Consider the following 17551-nt stretch of genomic DNA (forward strand, 5'->3'; position numbering starts at 1 on the left):
AAAAAAAGTTTAGACAAAAACTGAACACTAACCTTTATTACGGTAGGATTAATTGTGTTGCTGTTGTATACATGTTTAATGCAGAATGCATTAGTTTTGGCTAGGTGTACCGAATATACTGGCAGCTTAGTGTTGACCAGTCTAGGCCAAATGCACAGTTTTGTACAAAAATTTATACTGGTACTAGCTTTTATAAGAATTATTCATACTCTAATTGTCGCACAGTGTGGTGAGGAATATGAATGGGAATCATGCCCAGACACAACAAGTTGAAAAAATAAATATATTCAAATAATTTCCACACACCGAGTTGATTCCCTGTGATCAAATTAATGAGGCTGATGTGTTTTGCTGGGTGCTGCTGTCCATCAGAGTGCTGACCTCAACATCCCCGACTTCATTTTAGTTTCAGTTTAGAGAGAAATTGGTGGTTGCAAATGTGAAAAGTAACGTTTCACAGTAAAGTTAACCAGCAGTTGCTGCCTTTGATTCACACACATTCAGACGGTCGGGAAAATGCACACACGCTGAAAAGGTTCTTTATACGAGATTCAGAAATGTTGCACTACAGCACATCACCTCAGACAAAACAAATCTCTTCACATTATCTTTAGACAGCAAATATTTAATTGCGGCTATATAAATGTTCTGTATCTCGTATATAAAACCATAAACTTTATGTTTTAAAAAAAGAAACTAAATTCTGAAAGTCTCTTGGCCAACGTTTCATTGAAACGTTCTGGAGACCTAAGGAGGTCTGCTTTTCTTGGACACCATGAAAGGCCTAAGCTATAATGACCACTGATTCCAGCTGGATGACACCTCATCCTGATGCGTCACTAACCTGCTACACTGGCAGTGATGCTATTATCAAGGGTCACAATCTTCAGGCTGGTGCCAGTACGACTGCTGCTATGGATCACAATTTTACTATCTCACTAGACTGGCTCTCTGCTAACAGTCATGGATCGATTTTCTTGCTCCAGTCCAACAGTAACTGTGCATCAAATTTGTTATTGTATAGATTCACTTTTGTTGTTGTTGAAATTATTGTTTGTAGAATTTATACTCAATTTCCATACCAATGTTCTAGTGTAAAAAATCATTTTACAACCGCAGTCTTGAAAGAAGACCCCTAACTTTCATCTCCATCTTCTTATTGCTGTATTGTGTATCCAGTAAGGCTGATTGAGGACTACTAACATACTGTAATCTGATCCTTTAAAACACCTTTTTTTTTCTGGACACAGTTATACTGTATTTCAGCAGTTTGTGTGTGTGAAGGTATGTTGATTGGTTATACAGAAGCCTTACTCTCACTCCTGAGGAGTTGTGTACTGCTATTTGCTGGTAGGCCTACCGTATAAACTATATATAAAAATTCTGTAACTGTGTCCTAACTTGGTGTGTGGATGAGGGGAAAGTAACATGGTTAAAGTCCTTTGTCAGTGCTAACAGAGTTGTCGCTGCATTTTAGCAAAAACTACAGATTGACAAAAGCTTTATGATATATAAGCCAAAATATTGACATTTTAGGGATAACTCTTGTTGCTTAATCAGAATTGTCCCAACACATAAACTAACTTACTCATGCATATAGGGTTGCTGACATACTTCATACGCAGTCACAGAATGGTCCATTCCAACAGCATACTGACCAGCAAGAGGGTACAGACTTACCAATCATGCATGAGTTATCATTCTAGTTATTAAATTACACAAAGGCAATAGGCATTATTTAAAGGAGTTATTTAAAAAGAAAAGTTTAAAGGATAGTTTCAAAAGAAAGAGTCTGAGCAGGGAAATCCTAAGGGAAGTATTGGCTATTCCAGCAACAACATAGAACAAGAACATAAAACTAAAGGCAGCTTCACCAGACATTGAATTTACCCTGGGGACAGCAATGAGGCCTGTGTCAGATGACCTGAGAGGTCTGTTTGACTCATAGCTTCCAAGCTCACACAACATATATCATAGTGAATTAATGCAGTCCTTTATATACAAGGAAAATAATCCTTAAGTCAGTTATACTGTGTACTGGAAACTGGCAAAGGATTTGAGGGCAACAGTGACAAGTTCCTTTTTCTTGGTCCATGTGAAAACTTTGTCTGAATCACTCTAAATAACTGCAACTGCTTTCTCTGTCTTTCTCCTGAGGAAAATGATAAAGGTTATTACAGTGGTCTCTTCTTAAAGAGCATGTGCTCTGTATCATCCTCACCACTGAAGGCCTCACCCATGGTGAAGGTGACAACCTGTAATACCCAATTTACCGTTCAGTAGCTGGAAGACCTTTACAGACTGCAACTCCTCCGCCCAGTACTCTCACTTGGCAGATTGAAGGAGCACAAAGCATTTCACATGCTAAAGACTGCAGCTTATTGTGCTGATTAGTGAGAAGAAGCATTAACTCACAAGCTGGTACGAACCTCTACTATTCGTTTAGGTTCCTCCATTACTACAGTTAGTATTTTTCTATCTATCTATCTATTTTTTTTTGTGGTGTTGGCATGGTTTGATGATGACCATGTTATTAATAACACGGCGGGGAGTAAAATACACCAGGAACCAAAACAATTACGGCTAGGCACCATGATGGGCTAAATCTTTTGCACAATGTACCACCTCATTTGACTGTTTTCTTATTGTGTATTTTTAGTCAATTTACTTTACAGTGTGGATTGCACAGTGAAAACTTTTAGTTTGGAGCAAGGACACACAAAAGTTGGATAATAATGGGCTGATATTGACTGCATTACCCTTATTCAACCCCATTTGTTTTTAGGCTTTGACATCACATGGCTGTCTGGATTCTGCCAAGTCTGCAACTATAGAAAGCTATTGTTCATGCTTAAAAGAAGCATCTGCCATTAGTTTACTTTGTTTTGTTAAATGATCAAACGTACATACTGGTTTCGACCACTGACCTTACGCTAATTTTTCAGTTTGACATTTTCAGTACCTGGGTGTGGCTGTGTGTCTGTTTGGGTTTGTGCAACTTCAAATACTTGCAATTGTTTGTGTGCAAGTCCAAGATTGTGTATGTATGCGTGCACATGCCCTTGTATCTGTGCATAATGGGGCGGCACATTCGGCATCTGTAACAGGGCTGAAACAAAAACCTCAGCAGGCCTCTTTTGTTTTAGAGGCACATATGGTCATGTTTAATTCTTTTGGTTAGTATCAAAGAGTGAAAGAGTTCTTTATATTGGGTGAAAGAGTAAGTACGACTATTGTATGTATGTGTGAATTAGTCTTGTTAAGCCAGTTTCATGGTCTTTTCATCAATACATTTCCCCCGGGGTGTCTGCAGCAGTTTGGGTGGATGTGAGATGGTCTGCTTGAGTGCGTGTTTCTAGTGTGCGTGGTTGTGTGTTTGGGGGCCTCAGTGTATGTTCAAGATAGTGTAATCATTTGTGTGTGTGTAGTTCGGGGGTTTTCCTGGGTCTGGCTAATACCCTTGTGTTGATCAAAAACAGATAAAAGTAGAGAAACAGACCTATGCTGTCACATGTCTGTTCTCCCTCCCCTCTCTCTCTCTCTTGCTCTCACTCTCTCTCACACACACACATGCACATGCACACACACACACACATGCACACACACATTGATTAGGGCAGTATAAACAGAAAAAGTTATCAGTCACTGGGGAGGTACTGGTTTCACAGGAAGGAGAGACTGATATAAGGAGCTATATAGTTTCTACCCACACTGACTACATTCCTCTAAAGCTATATTAGACTGTCTTACTGCATTTTATGTGGAATACAGCCTCCTAATTTCTTTTATAAAGAAATTCCTCTCACAGACTTCATGGTGTGTGAACCGAAACATGAAGCAAAAATAAAATAATAAGAAGAAAGGCCTGGTCCCTCAGATATGGAGAAAGAATAACACAGCTTGTCAGAAGAGATGCTACACTACCTCATGTGGCTTCAGAGCAACAAAAAGAGCAAGAAATATCAAAGCCTCAGCTATAGTGTTTTTTAATATTATGCCATGTAGAGAATTACTCAGGATAAAGGCATATGTAATGGGATCAGTGTTTTAAACAAAATTGTTTAAAGTGACTAACCTTTTCCTCCCCTCCTCTCCTTTGCTTTTCCAGTCATAGGGAAATGTTTTTTCTCCAGAGGATGTCGGGAGGGAAATATTTTATTTTTGCGTTGTTTATTTTTCCCTTCCTGGTTTGCATATCTTTAGCCTCCAGCCAAGGGCTGTTAATTAGGTAAACAGGTAATTCCCAGCACAAGGCAAGTGCTCTGTGTGCCTGAATGCATATGTGTTTGTCAGCTTCTGTGTGCAAGTGAGCGTGTGTGTGTGTGTGTGTGTGTGTGTGTGTGTGTGTGTGTGTGTGTGTGTGTGTGTGTGTGTGTGTGTGTGTGTGTGTGTGTGTGTGTGTGTGTGTGTGTGTGTGTGTGTGTGTGTGTGTGTGTGTGTGTGTGTGTGTGTGTGTGAGTGAATGCAAAGGCCAAACTCAGCATAAAGCACTACAATAAACAATAACTCAGTCGCCCATGGAGAAATAGAGTTGAAATACACAAAGTGACAGGGAAATCAAGGAGCAAGTTATGCATAATGTCATGTATTATCGAACAGCGGCATTTCAAAGGCAGAGAGATGCTATTCAACAGTACCCAAAAAGAAAGCACTCTGAGTGCCAGTTACTGTACTATGCCTTCAGCTGAGAAGAGAATAAAAAGGCCAACGAAGATAGAAAAGGAGAAGTAGGTATTATGAAAAATGAAGAGGCAGACAGAGAAAGAAGAAAGAGAAATGTGATATTCCCTCTCCATGTGTCAGGCTCACTGGTGTGTGACATGTCCGTCTCAGTGGGGACTTCCTGCCTCTCCCTCCCTATCTGTTCTGTTTTTCTACCCATCACGCTATCCACCTCTTCTCCATCCTCTGCTGTTGCTCTATGTCTCCTTCCTTCACTACCCTTGTAGTTGTTCAACCTTGTCAAATCTTCTTTTTTTTCTTTCCCTCTCACACATAAATACTTCCCCCAGCTCCCTCCTATTCACACACACACAATCACACACATTGTCCACTTATACTGTGTGCATTTGTTACGACCCAAAAGATGTTTAAGGGATGAGGGGAGGTAAGAATAACGGGAAAAAAAGAACCCACGAAGAATAACGGCGGGAAAAACCAATTGATGGATAGAAAGCAAGTATTTATTCAAAAAGTACACCAAAGAATTACACAACTTAAGGCGAGCTTAAAAGCTGAATGCCACTAATCATCTGTGGAAAACTTAACACAATCAACAAAATCACTGCAGACTCCACAGCCACAGGGAGGCTACTGCGTCACAAAGATCACACTGATCAAACAATGAGCACACATCCGTTCACGCCGGTGTTGGCCGAATGAAGGAGGGAGAAGAGAGTGGATGTAGCACTCCCCTGCTTCATATACACCCCTGCTAATCACTGATTAGGGACACCAGCACACACACACACACATACGAGGGCCACGTAACAGCATTGTAAATCCGTTTTAATGTTTTCATCTATTTACTGTATTTATCCAACATTGTGGTCCAGATTTTCTTAAATGGGAGGTGTGTTTATCACAAGAGGCGGTGGTCTATCACCACTTATTGTGATTTGCAATATTCACAGCCAGTAGTCAGGCAACATTCAAGTGAAGCATTCAAATGCCACAAAAGAGATACATTTATGTAAGATGAATTTAAGCAGTAATGTAGAACATGTTGCGACACTGTATTTTTATTTGGTTGAATAATCTTTAATGGACAAAAACCTTAAGTCTAACAATGCTGATAACACTGCGCATATCACAGGGACAAACCAGCATTACACATCATCACACAGCAATGACAGAAATACAGGAAGTACAACACAACAGCACAAAACACCGGCAGGTAAAAATAACATAAAAGCAAGATTCGTAGTTCCCTCAGCGAGTCACCATGTTCGAGGCTGCTGTGGTTGAGGGTAGAAAGCTTTTGCTGAGCCCTTCTGTACCTCAGGGACTTGTGCCTGTGGCCAGAGGGCAATACAGTGAAGAACTGCGTGTGATTGCCTTATAGTTGAGCTCTGAGAGGTTGGGCATGGGCAGGTCTATTATCTTGGCAGCAGCGTTGGTTATGTGTGTGGGTTTGACCTGGTTTGTGACAGAGAGCATGTTGAAGCAGTAGAGCAGGATGGGTTGAACAATACTTTGGTACAACAGTGGGAGGAGATGGTGGACTTTGAGTTTATGGATGGTTAGCAGTCTCTGATGGCTCCTTTTTTGATTGTCCTCTATGCTGGTCAAAGCGGAGTTTATTGTCCAGTGTGACTCCAAGATACTTGAAGCTGTCAATCATTTCAAGGGTGGGACACTGGAGTGAGAGGGTACCCATTTTTTCCTGACATTCATATGAAAGTAGTTTAACTCAGCAGTGATGTGATAGTCCAGAACAGAAGAGTAGTCTGTTGAAGTAAGGTGTGGCGGGTGAGCAGCTGTCATTGTAATCATTTTATTTTGCCTCTCAAATTTTAATTGATCAGGGAACACTTGACTGCCTACTGCCCTTAAACTGTTATGTGGAAGCATTTTCACATTGGTTAGTTTTAGTGATATCACCAAGAATTTGGGCTTGAAAACAGTAGCTTTCATCCGAACAAATCTACAGTGTACATTGTAAAAACAAGTATTCTCTCCTTATACGGGTTCTTTTCATGTGACAAAAACAAAGGAACCTATAGTGCCACAGCCTGTAATTTAAGGCTGACATGATTAAGTCACTCCTCCATAACTTGCCTCACTCTTAAACCTGCTGTAACAGTGAATTGTAGCCGTCCACAGCACCAGGCTTCAGTGGCGTTTATAGACACGAGATGTTTGTCCACCACTTGTCACTTACTAAACCATTTAAGCTTCAGAAAATGAATCTGTATGGTGATATATAACCTAGCAGACTCAAACATGGCATGCCAAATACCATCTACAAGTACCACTTTAATTTTGCTGCAACAGAACATGAGTATGCGGTGATCTGTGTGATGATGTTATAAACTTGCATAGGAGGATGATGCTGGCTCAAAAGAAATTAGTGGAGGACAAGCATTAAAAAACAATAAATAACTTTTCAAACATTGTAGAGCTTTCCACACTGGCAGCCTCAAAAAAAAAAAAAAAAAAGTAACGCTGCCTAATATCAAATTCCATTGACCCAAATGCATGGTGTTGCAACACTATCATTGTGCGCCGTCAATCACTGCTAACTAGCTGACTTGACAGTCAGATCATAAATCGTGGAGGCGAGTCTTCTGAAGAGTCACTCATTCACTCACAGCTTCCCCCTCCTTGGTGAAGGGAGACTGATTGTGGAAATGAGAAATGAGTTTCTCAAGGTTAAATACACATTGTGAGTCAAGTGTTTGGACTTCCATTAAAGAGTAGGAGGTAAAGAGGTTAGTGACCACAAAGTAGAGGATGAGAAATAAGTGTTTAATTCATATTTTTTGTCTGTCTAGTTTTAAGTTGTTCTTACAGCATGGGGCTTGTGAAAGTGTCTCTAAACCCGGTTTCAAATGAAATAGTTTTCTATTACCAAATAAGTGCCTTCAAAATCTAAGTTGGGAAAAAAATATTTATTTGAGTTTAATGCTCAGAAACTCGGCTCATCTGAATCATCAGACTGTGTGGTTTGATCAAATTTGATTGACAGAGGCCTTGCCAGATACGCAAATACCCCCCACCCCCCCACACCCTTCCTGTGAAAGAGAAATATAGAAGGCTCTGAAACATCCAGCAGCGATGCAGTGTGATGATGCTGTGGTGCAGGATGGATGAAGGTAATGAACTTCAAAATGGTTAGCACACATCTTGCCTTGCCCTGTCAATTTCCTTCATATGGCAGACATGCAGGTCCTCTCCTTGTGTTGTTCAGTTCATCCAAATCACAAATAAACAGCATGCTCCACTTGTACTAAAGTGTGCTAAACAGTGGACTTCTTTGCTGTGAATTTCCCAAGCAGCACCTTCGTTCAGGTTGTGAAGAAATCCTGCATTGCTCAGAGGTGTTTGTGGCCCCAAAAGTAAACCTTAACAGATAATGTATTCAAGATATATTTTCTTTACTGTCAAATCTTGTGAAAACACTAAAACAAAAAACAATGTGTTAGTCCATAGCTTAATGCTTTTGGACTTTCCTAGCCTGCCTTTGATTCACAACTCCAAATCCATTTGTTCCTGTTGGAAACAGTGAGTATTACAGCAGCGGGACAGTTTATGTGGTGCCCATGTTCATGGTAATGAAGGATCATGGCATCCTTTGCAACAGTGCAACATTTTTTTCTTTTAAATAGTTTTTTGTGGTGTAGGACTAGCTTTATCAGGTTTTTGACAACACTTGTTAGTGATCAGGAAGTTGTTGGTTATGGTCTTTTCATCTGAATGTTTTTTATTGGCAATAAGAAACATTTAGAGTAGCATTGCTTTTTATTGTATTGTATTGTTTAAAGAATGGTTCCTGTTGGGAGAAGTTCACTGCTAGGGATGAAGGACTAAGAGGCTCAGCTCGGGCTACACATACATCCCTTAGCTCATTTAATGCACTATTTCCATGACAAACCGATGCCTATTTAAATGATCTTTTAATGCTCTGGTAATGTATCTCCCTATTTCTATAAAGAACTTATATTTCAAGCACATATATAACATAACATTGTAAATGGGTAGCAAGGCCTGCCATTCACAGAAATGTTCTTTTTCTTTATCTAATGCAGCGTTATTGAACTGACTAACATTAGGTAATGCTAGGGTTAAATGAACTGAGTATCAGTGTAGCTTCCTATTTATCTTCAGCTTATAGAGAATGGATAGAATTAACACATTTATACCATCTGCATCAAGCGGAAGTATAATGAATATGTAATTCACTGACATAGTGGTTATAGCATTGAATGGTATCTATAGCAACAAACATGATTACAGGCTGCAGGTCTTCCTGGAAAGTAGGTGGCTGAGAAGTGCCATTTCTTCTACTCCCAAGCGTAATAACAGGCCTCTTTACATGACTGACGGATCTTTGCCTTTCAAACACATGCTCAACTGTATTCAGGAAATAACAAAGTCATATAGTCTGCTTCAAAGTGCACTCTCTAATCAAATCCCATCTTCTAAAACAACTGCTCCATTCTCCAGGAGTCAAAAAAGTTGCAAAATATCATTACCGTCACACTGAATAGAGTGTAATATTTTAGATTCCTATATTTACCTTTTGACAGCCAATAGGATGATAAAATAATGAAAGGAAGCAATGGGAAGGAAGGGAAGGAAAGGAAGCAAACACATTTGATAGTTTTTATGTATAATAGTAATCTAATTTGCCTGCCACTCTGACTGATTGCAATCAGCAAGGGTCCTTCGCCTCTGTATTGGGTCTAAAGCAAATGCTGCGGAAATCTAATTGAACAGCTTTGTGTTGCGTCTCCATGAGGCGGTCCACTTTACTGTTTATTGCCAAGCCGACTGACTGTGCGCATGTGTGTCATCTCTCCCTTTCTGTCCGTCCCTCTCGTCCTTTATTCCGTGACTCTGTCTTGCCCTGCTGCCAGACAGTTTTCTTTGTAAAGCTACAAAGTCCCCAGTAAACACTGCCCAGAGCTTTTTTTCAGGCCACTCTAATCAACAAAAAAGCCTGGCAAACATTTGTAAAATGGAAACAAAAAGTTAACTTGTTCCGGCGAGAAAAGTTCTGGGCTGCAATTATAAAGTGGAGTGACTCGGTAGCTGTTACTCAGGAAGATAAACAAAGAAAAAAATTCTTAAAAAATCACTTTGCTTAATCATGTTCTCTGCTCTCTTACCCACCTCACTTAAAGGAAAGTTGTAGCTTTTCAGTTGAAAGCTGAGCTTCTTGCTAATAAACACTTACTTTACTTTTCCAGTTTTCTAGAGATTATCTACAGACATCTGTTCAGTAACACGTAATTGGGGTTTATGCACATTTCTCTCATGACATGATGTCTTTAAAATTATTATTATAGCAAGAGTTGTTTCTAATGTATGATAAATGAATAACATCTATATATAACTGTATTAACAAATAACTATCACAATTGCAACAATGTCATTCAATATACCCACCACAACTAAAATGTCAACGATATCCTGAGGGTTTTTTTCTCTCTCTGGGGAAATTAACACAGACTCCTATAAATCCAGACATTGTAATTAGACAAAGATACTACTGACTCCCATAAATCCAGAGGTTATAAGTCTATTTCCTGTCAGGAGAGGGGCACACTTCCTGTCAGAGTGACACAGGAGGTCAGAAGCCACGGGAGGAGGTCGACAGTCTGTTTCGCATCAACACCCGTCAGCTTTGTCTCTTTCTCTACAATTACTATTCAGTTTCTTTGTGCTGCATTCTGTCATTCTATTTTGCATCAATTCCTCAAGCCGTCTATCTGATTTTTGGCTTTTTTTCCCTCCTCCCCCATCTCTGCTGCCCACTCTTCCTCTTTTACTTTCCATCTCTTGTTGCTCCTCTCCCGCTGACACGCTCTCCCCTCAGTCCCCCTAGGCTACCACACACCAGAACAGACCTGACTATATCAACCATTCCGCCTCCCAAATCAAATTACCATGGACAAAACAGAGTAATAAAAAGTAATGGGTTGTTATACGAGGTACACACTCAAACGCAGAACAAGTCCTTCAGCACTACACTGCACAATATTCTGTGTGTTACTGACTTCTTGCTATGATGAACTGACTTTACAGTTTTAACAGTTTACAACTGACTTTAAAATAAAAATACAATGTAAACAACAACATAATTGTTTACTAGTAATCTATAATATGACCTCTAAGCAAGGTAAATATGGATACTCCAATTGACCAATTACATTGAAAGTTGACTTGTGAAAAATGTCTTTCAAGTTTCATGAAACGGCATGAAATGGTGTGTGTGTGTGTGTGTGTGTGTGGAATGTGTCAATAACAAAAGGGTTTTCTAAGCAGGAACAAACCTGCCATTGTTCCCTGCTAAACACTGTCCACTGTGTTCAGGTGTTTAGTCATCTTATCTACAGGTGGTCCTTTAACCTCTGACCTTTACCACAGGCTTTATGCAACAATTCATGACTTTCAATCACACATTGGTTCTTATGTTTTTTTTTCTAAAGGTCAATTTAGGGGTAGCAGAGTAAGTCATGATGGGCCTGATATGTATCCAGACAAGTTCAAAAGCAAAACAAAGCCTTTTTTCAACCGTGGTTAAGTATTAAACACAGCAAATCAAATCTAGTTCAAATTAACACTCAAAATTGACACATCTGAGATCAAAAGACTTGTATAATATACGAAATATCTTTTTTTAAATCAGAAAAATACAATAAATTATGCAAACCACATTTAATATTTGTGTAATATGACAACCGGACCCTGTTCAGAGAACTTGTATTTTCTGAATATTGCTAAATTGTTGATATTGCTTTAGTGTTTTTTTTTCATCCTCCCACTCTTGACTTCACTTTGTTTTTGGCAACCTGTGGTGTGCTGACACATGTACTCATTCTGTTGTGCCCCCCCCAAAAAACATTACTTAGCACCACAGGGTGATTATTATGTGGCCATATTCTGTTCAGTGGCTAGTTGGTTGCAATGTTAAACAATAGGTAGAAAAGTGCAGTTAATTGTTTCTTATATACTTGCGAAGGGTTGACTTGTTTAAATGCCATCTGTGCAGTTTTTGTTTATGTGAGTGGGCACTAAGGGGTAGTGCACATCTTTGCCCAGTTAGGCTTTCAATATATTCAGGGAGTGCCTTGCTTTTACAGACAATCCATTTGCAAAGATATTCCTATGCACTGGTCACAAACATTAACTCATGGATCTCTCCTGCCGAGACGAGAGATGAACAGCACCTTTGCTATAAACATTCAGGGGAAACTTTCAATATATCTGGTGGAAAACCAGTTACAGTTACACTCCTATTAATGCATTAGCTTCCACTCAACTGACAATGTATGGAACTAGTTAAGTGTTTAGCTAGCTAGCTAATGTAGCAAACGAATATGAGGGTTGTCCGGGACAGGGGTTTATTAGAGTTATGCTGAAAAGCCAAAATAGCGTGTATTAACTCTCCAGTAAGGTATTTCACAGACTAGTTAGCAACTTCCTGCAGACATCGGCACCACTATCTGCTACGCTGTGATCTGCCACTTGTAGCCTACTCCTAATTGTGGCAGATGTGTGTGTGCTGTAATTTCAGCGAGCTGGCAGAGAAGTGAGAAATAGCCTGCTGAGTGCAGACCAGGTGTGTGAGCGTGTCCTTCCAGCTCTGAGAGCAGTGAGAGCTGGGGACGTCTGACTGAAACTGTGAGTCTTTAGGCTGTTGAGACGCTGTGCAAGCACACATGCAGACACAGGCATGCAGGCACGCACACACAGTCGGACAGGCTGAGTCACTGGTCTGTTCCTGTGGAGTGCTGATAACAGCGTTTGCTCTGGGGCCTCTGGAGCAGGGAGCAAGTGTGTGTGTGTGTCCGTGTGTGTGTTTTTGTGTTGTCCTTCATGTGTGCAGAAGCAGAAGAAACTGAGCAAAGTATAGAGTGAAAGAGTTGAAAGACAAAAAAAGAGGATGTGTGTACACATTCATTAGTCTGTGTGTTTGTGCTTTCCTACATAAAACAGGAGCAAGCAAAAATCTTTAAAGTGGCTTCTGTCATGCAGCATCAGAGATTGTGTGGTGAGAGAGAGATGGAGGTAGAAACAGAGGTGGAACAGGAAGAAAGAACAGAGTGATGCAGAGAGATGGAGACGAATGCCGGGAGAAAAGTGGTGAGTTGTGGGGAAAAAAAGAATGATCAAGATGTACCCAATGGTGGAGATTTTGTGTTTGTGTGTTCTAACACACCCAACACTATTCACCATTTCAGTAGTCACTTCCCAAATGAAGTCTCTTTGCTCATAAGCCACCTAAATAACAGCAAAAAACCCCATAAGCCATAAAAGTCCTAAAGGGTTCGCCAACTGGGAAAACTGTGAAAATGACACCACTTCTACCCCTCAATCCTCTACCTAGATATTTCTATCCTATATCTTTTGAACCTACACCCCATATTATTTATCACTGTATCAGTTTTTTTATTTTTATTTTATTTTTTTTATTTATCACTTTTATCAGTTTTTTACACCGACACATCCTGTTCAAGGTGGCATTAGGCAGGAACCTAGCAGAGCCAACATGGAACAGCTTATCAGTGACAATCATACCTTTGTCTGTGTATGTACATTGTAAACATTTGAGATTACACTCAAAACATTCATGACTTAAACCTTGAGTAACCTTAACAATGTTACAGCTATCCTATCCTATCTTAAGTAGCCTCCTGATGATTTTGAAAGACTGATGAGGAATCCAGCTCTGTCAATCTAGGTTTGCTCTCTTCAATTATGACCTTAATGTAGGACCATGATGGCTGTCATAATCATCACGCTGCCTCTGTCTAGACAACTAGATAGAGAAAAAGAGATTTTGGTGAAGTAAAAAGGAAGGAAAATAAAATGGAGAAAATTGGGACTTTGACGGACAGCGGCGAGGAGCAGAGGATAGACGGTGAGTGGTGTCCCTTGGGAAAAGTCTCATCCACCACTTCAGACAACCCAACATAATCCCCTCCAAAGTACCCAGGTACAAACCCGCAGCCTGTCTTTCTATCCCTCTCCCTCTTTACCAGTGGAGATGAGCACAATACTTCTCACCAGAATTGTAGGTGGAGTAGTACACACCTCTATGGCCGGTTCATGCTTCCTGTGTGGCAGCTGCTGTCGTAGGTGTTCATTCCCTTGATGGCTATATATGTGAAAAGTACTTTTTCTTCTTAGTGTTTAACTTCCATGCCCCCCCCGAAAACAAATACTAACCCCACAAGAACAGACCAGTAGTTGAAGCTTGTACGTGTCTGAGAAAGCCAAAGTGGGTGAATGAATAACTTGAGTTTCCAACATACTGCATAGAATGTGCCTGTGTGTAGGTGCAGTGAAAACGGACCTTCGCTTTGTCAAAAGGTGGTCTTGCAGTCGACAAGGACAACGGTTTGATCAGGCATAAAAAATCCAAAAGACTTTTGCCATGTTTAGACCAACAACATCACAGCATCCAAAAACAACAGCAGGCTGGTCCAGGAAAAATGCTTACCTTGGCTGAACCTGGCACAGGATAACATCATCCAGCAATGTGTTGTGTTTGACAAATGAATACATGCGATTTCCCCCACCAGGTAGATTACTTTGTAGAGTGTACTGTGCTAATTTTACTTTTAAGACAGAAATGGCATTATGGCAGCACTGACACTCAACAGTATCATCCTATTCTTTTTACTGTTATATGTGTATGTGCTAAATGTTTTTTAGCAAATAAAAAGGAGATTTAATTTACAGATCAGCTGGAAATATTCAAATATAACAACTATTATCACCTTTGTCTTTAAAAGATATGTCTAGTTTTACTTTAGTTCAATCTGCTATGTGTCTGATTGAAGAGTTCTATCATCTTTGCTCAAGGCAATCGTGCCCATCTGTAACCTACACAACAAAAACTTGGGTAGCATCGTAGAGCACCGCTGCCTGAGGAGCAATCGCATCGAATACATAAAAAAAGACTTACAGTCCTGGAAACTTTTTGCTGTTCATTTCAATCTGTTCCCATTTAATTTTCAAGATATGCCATCACATTGCCCAAAAAACTTGTCAGTTGCATCACAGCTTTAGTGCTCTAAGGCAGTACAGCCCGAGGGGTTATTGCCAGTGTGTTGCATTAATTACAAAGCAAGTTCTTGGTGTCCATGTAAATTCTACTGTGTACTTTGTGATGTTTCTCATCTGCAGCCTTTGTTAGTAAGTATGTCAACCTGCAGTGTTGCCCCAAAAGTTGTCTGAATGATGAAGATACATGTGGTTGTACTGGAAATAAGAATGAAAGGAGTGGTTGAAAACCGGTGATGGTTTTCAGCGAGATGATTTACGGCCTCTGTCATTTAAGTTCTCCAGTAAAAGATGTCAAGTATCATGTACGAAATTGTCTTTGGAATTCTGGTTTTGGCTCAAGCTTTTTTTCACTCTTCATTTTACATTTTCAAACACACTGAGACCATATGTAGACTTACATAAGCTGCATGCAACTAATTTTTGAATACATTTTTGAAACTATATTGTAAAAGACATTTTTGCAAAAATACATGGATTCTTTAGGCGGTTTAAACTTATTTTAGAAGCATTTTTTTGTTGGCCAAACAGCAGTCAATATATCAAATGGATTAACAAAAAACGAAAAATAACTGATATCTTTGTCTGTAACCCCAAAAAAACAACTGGACGGCCAACCTGCCTGTCTACCTATGTAACTGCCTACTTGCGCACAATCTACCCATGAACGTATTACGCACAACTGCACACAAAGCTAGCTAGTGGCTATAATACAAACAGCTACGCTTTGAGCTGCAGCTCAGCGACAGACTGTCACAAAAAAGAACAAGAGAACTGCGACTCTCAAATTTGTGTGCCATGACAGATTATCATTTCCTGAGCTAACCTGTTTGCACAATGCACAGCCTCTGAGCCGATTTTGCTTGTGTTTATATGATTGTCGCATTATAAAGAGTTGTTTATTTGTCAGAGTGAAAAAGTGGAGAGATGTCAGTCAGTGGTTGTGTACAGAATGAAATGAGAGAATTGGCCACGGAGACATGGTGGTGGCAGCTGGTCTCAGTGTTGCCAGGTGGGAAATGTAGAATTATCGTACCACAGACTCGAACCCACCCACCGTTAGGGAGTTGACACAGCAGGTTAACTTTTTTGAGCCAATCATGCTCATTATTCTGAGACCAACGTCACCTGTATCCAGGTGCTCGTATCTCACGCTAAACCAGTTACGATTGGTTGGAAATGTCACATGATAAGAGATGCCTTCAGAGTTCACAAAAACTGTATGGCAGATTTGAGCAAGGCTGATTGGAACCACACATTCACGAAAACTGTCAAATTATCGTACTTTTGGCCTTTTTTTGGATTATTGATCGTACATCGTACAGAGGGCAAAATTATCGTACAAATACGATAATTATCGTACACCTGGCAACACTGGCTGGTCTTCTCATCACTATCGTGGACCTGTCCTCCAGCAGCAGTCAGACAGTACGTGTTTTTGGGGAGTGGCTTTAGAGAGAGTACTGAAGGAAGGGGATGGGATTTGTTTTGTTTGGATTCTTTTAAAATCTAGCTTGGTCTTGCTTGTTTCTCCAGTGTAACACACCTTACCTTTGAAATGACTGGCAGGGACACACCGGGTCCAATGGCTGCAGTGAAATTCTGTAGGCCAAGAATGATTGTTTTTAACTACTGACCTGCTCACATTGTTATTTAAAGTGTCTGACAACATTACGGAAAGGATCCCCAAAGAGAAAGACCTGCAATATCCTTCACTTTAAACTCGATAAACAAGAAGGATCTTACTGCCCATTGTAGCCCGTTCACTGCCTGTTTTCGGTTGCGCTCCGCTGCTTGCGGAGGCCATCTATTGGACCAATTCCAAAAGTTTTTGTTCCTACCAGTCATTTCAAACCCAAAATATATCATCACAGGGCCCGTCAGTAAAAATACTAGAGTAATCCTGTAATATAATGAAACATGATGATTTTGTACTTGTGGTACTTTATTTCCTTTTTACGTAATCTATCTCAAAATAACACCATTATGGTAAATGGACTGTATTTGTATAGCCTCTGTAGTCATTTAAAGCACTTTTACTCTACACTCACACACCCATTCATACACTTATGGCAGGGGCTACCAACCTGCTCATCAGTGGGAGAGTAACACACCAAAGCACAGCTTGGGGGGAAATTTGGGGTTCAGTATGTTGCCTGTTGGACACTTTGGTGTGCAGACTGGAGGAGCTGGGGATTGAACCACCAACCTTCCAATTAATGGAAGGGATGACCTGCACTACAACCGAACAACATCTGCCCCTGTTGCTGCATTGTTGCTGATGTTGGCAGTGAACCTCACCTTTCTACCAGCTCACTGACATAAGGTTTAATTAACTTCACCTTCATCAGTCTCTGTTTAGTTGTCCCTTCCCTTTTCCCCAGTCCACTAAATTTCACCTTCACCCACCTCATTCTCTTTTATTGGTTTCCTTTCTTTTCCCTCCTCTGTCCCTATTGACACATTTGGTTTAGTATTTGGTTTATAATAAATATATTAATCGGTGTAGAATAGAAACAACAGCTGTGGCTTAAAGCACTGCATGAATTATGAACTGCATATGAACCGGTTCAAGATCTCATTATGTGCTATATTTTTCAGCTTTTTTATACGCTTTTTACTGAAATATTCTGTAGAAAGTGTGCAGATGGTTAATTAACTCGATTTACTAGTTTTTGTAGGCATAGAGTTTTTACAGCGCGTATACAGCTCTTTAATTGAAGAGTGTCTGCATGAATTACATTGAACATTGTGTGTTTAATTTATCAGATACTTAAATATCTTAGGAACTCCAAAAACACCAGAATGAAAA

Source organism: Pempheris klunzingeri, chromosome 7 (assembly GCF_042242105.1).
Source record: "Pempheris klunzingeri isolate RE-2024b chromosome 7, fPemKlu1.hap1, whole genome shotgun sequence".
In the NCBI taxonomy this organism is placed as follows: Eukaryota; Metazoa; Chordata; class Actinopteri; order Acropomatiformes; family Pempheridae; genus Pempheris; species Pempheris klunzingeri.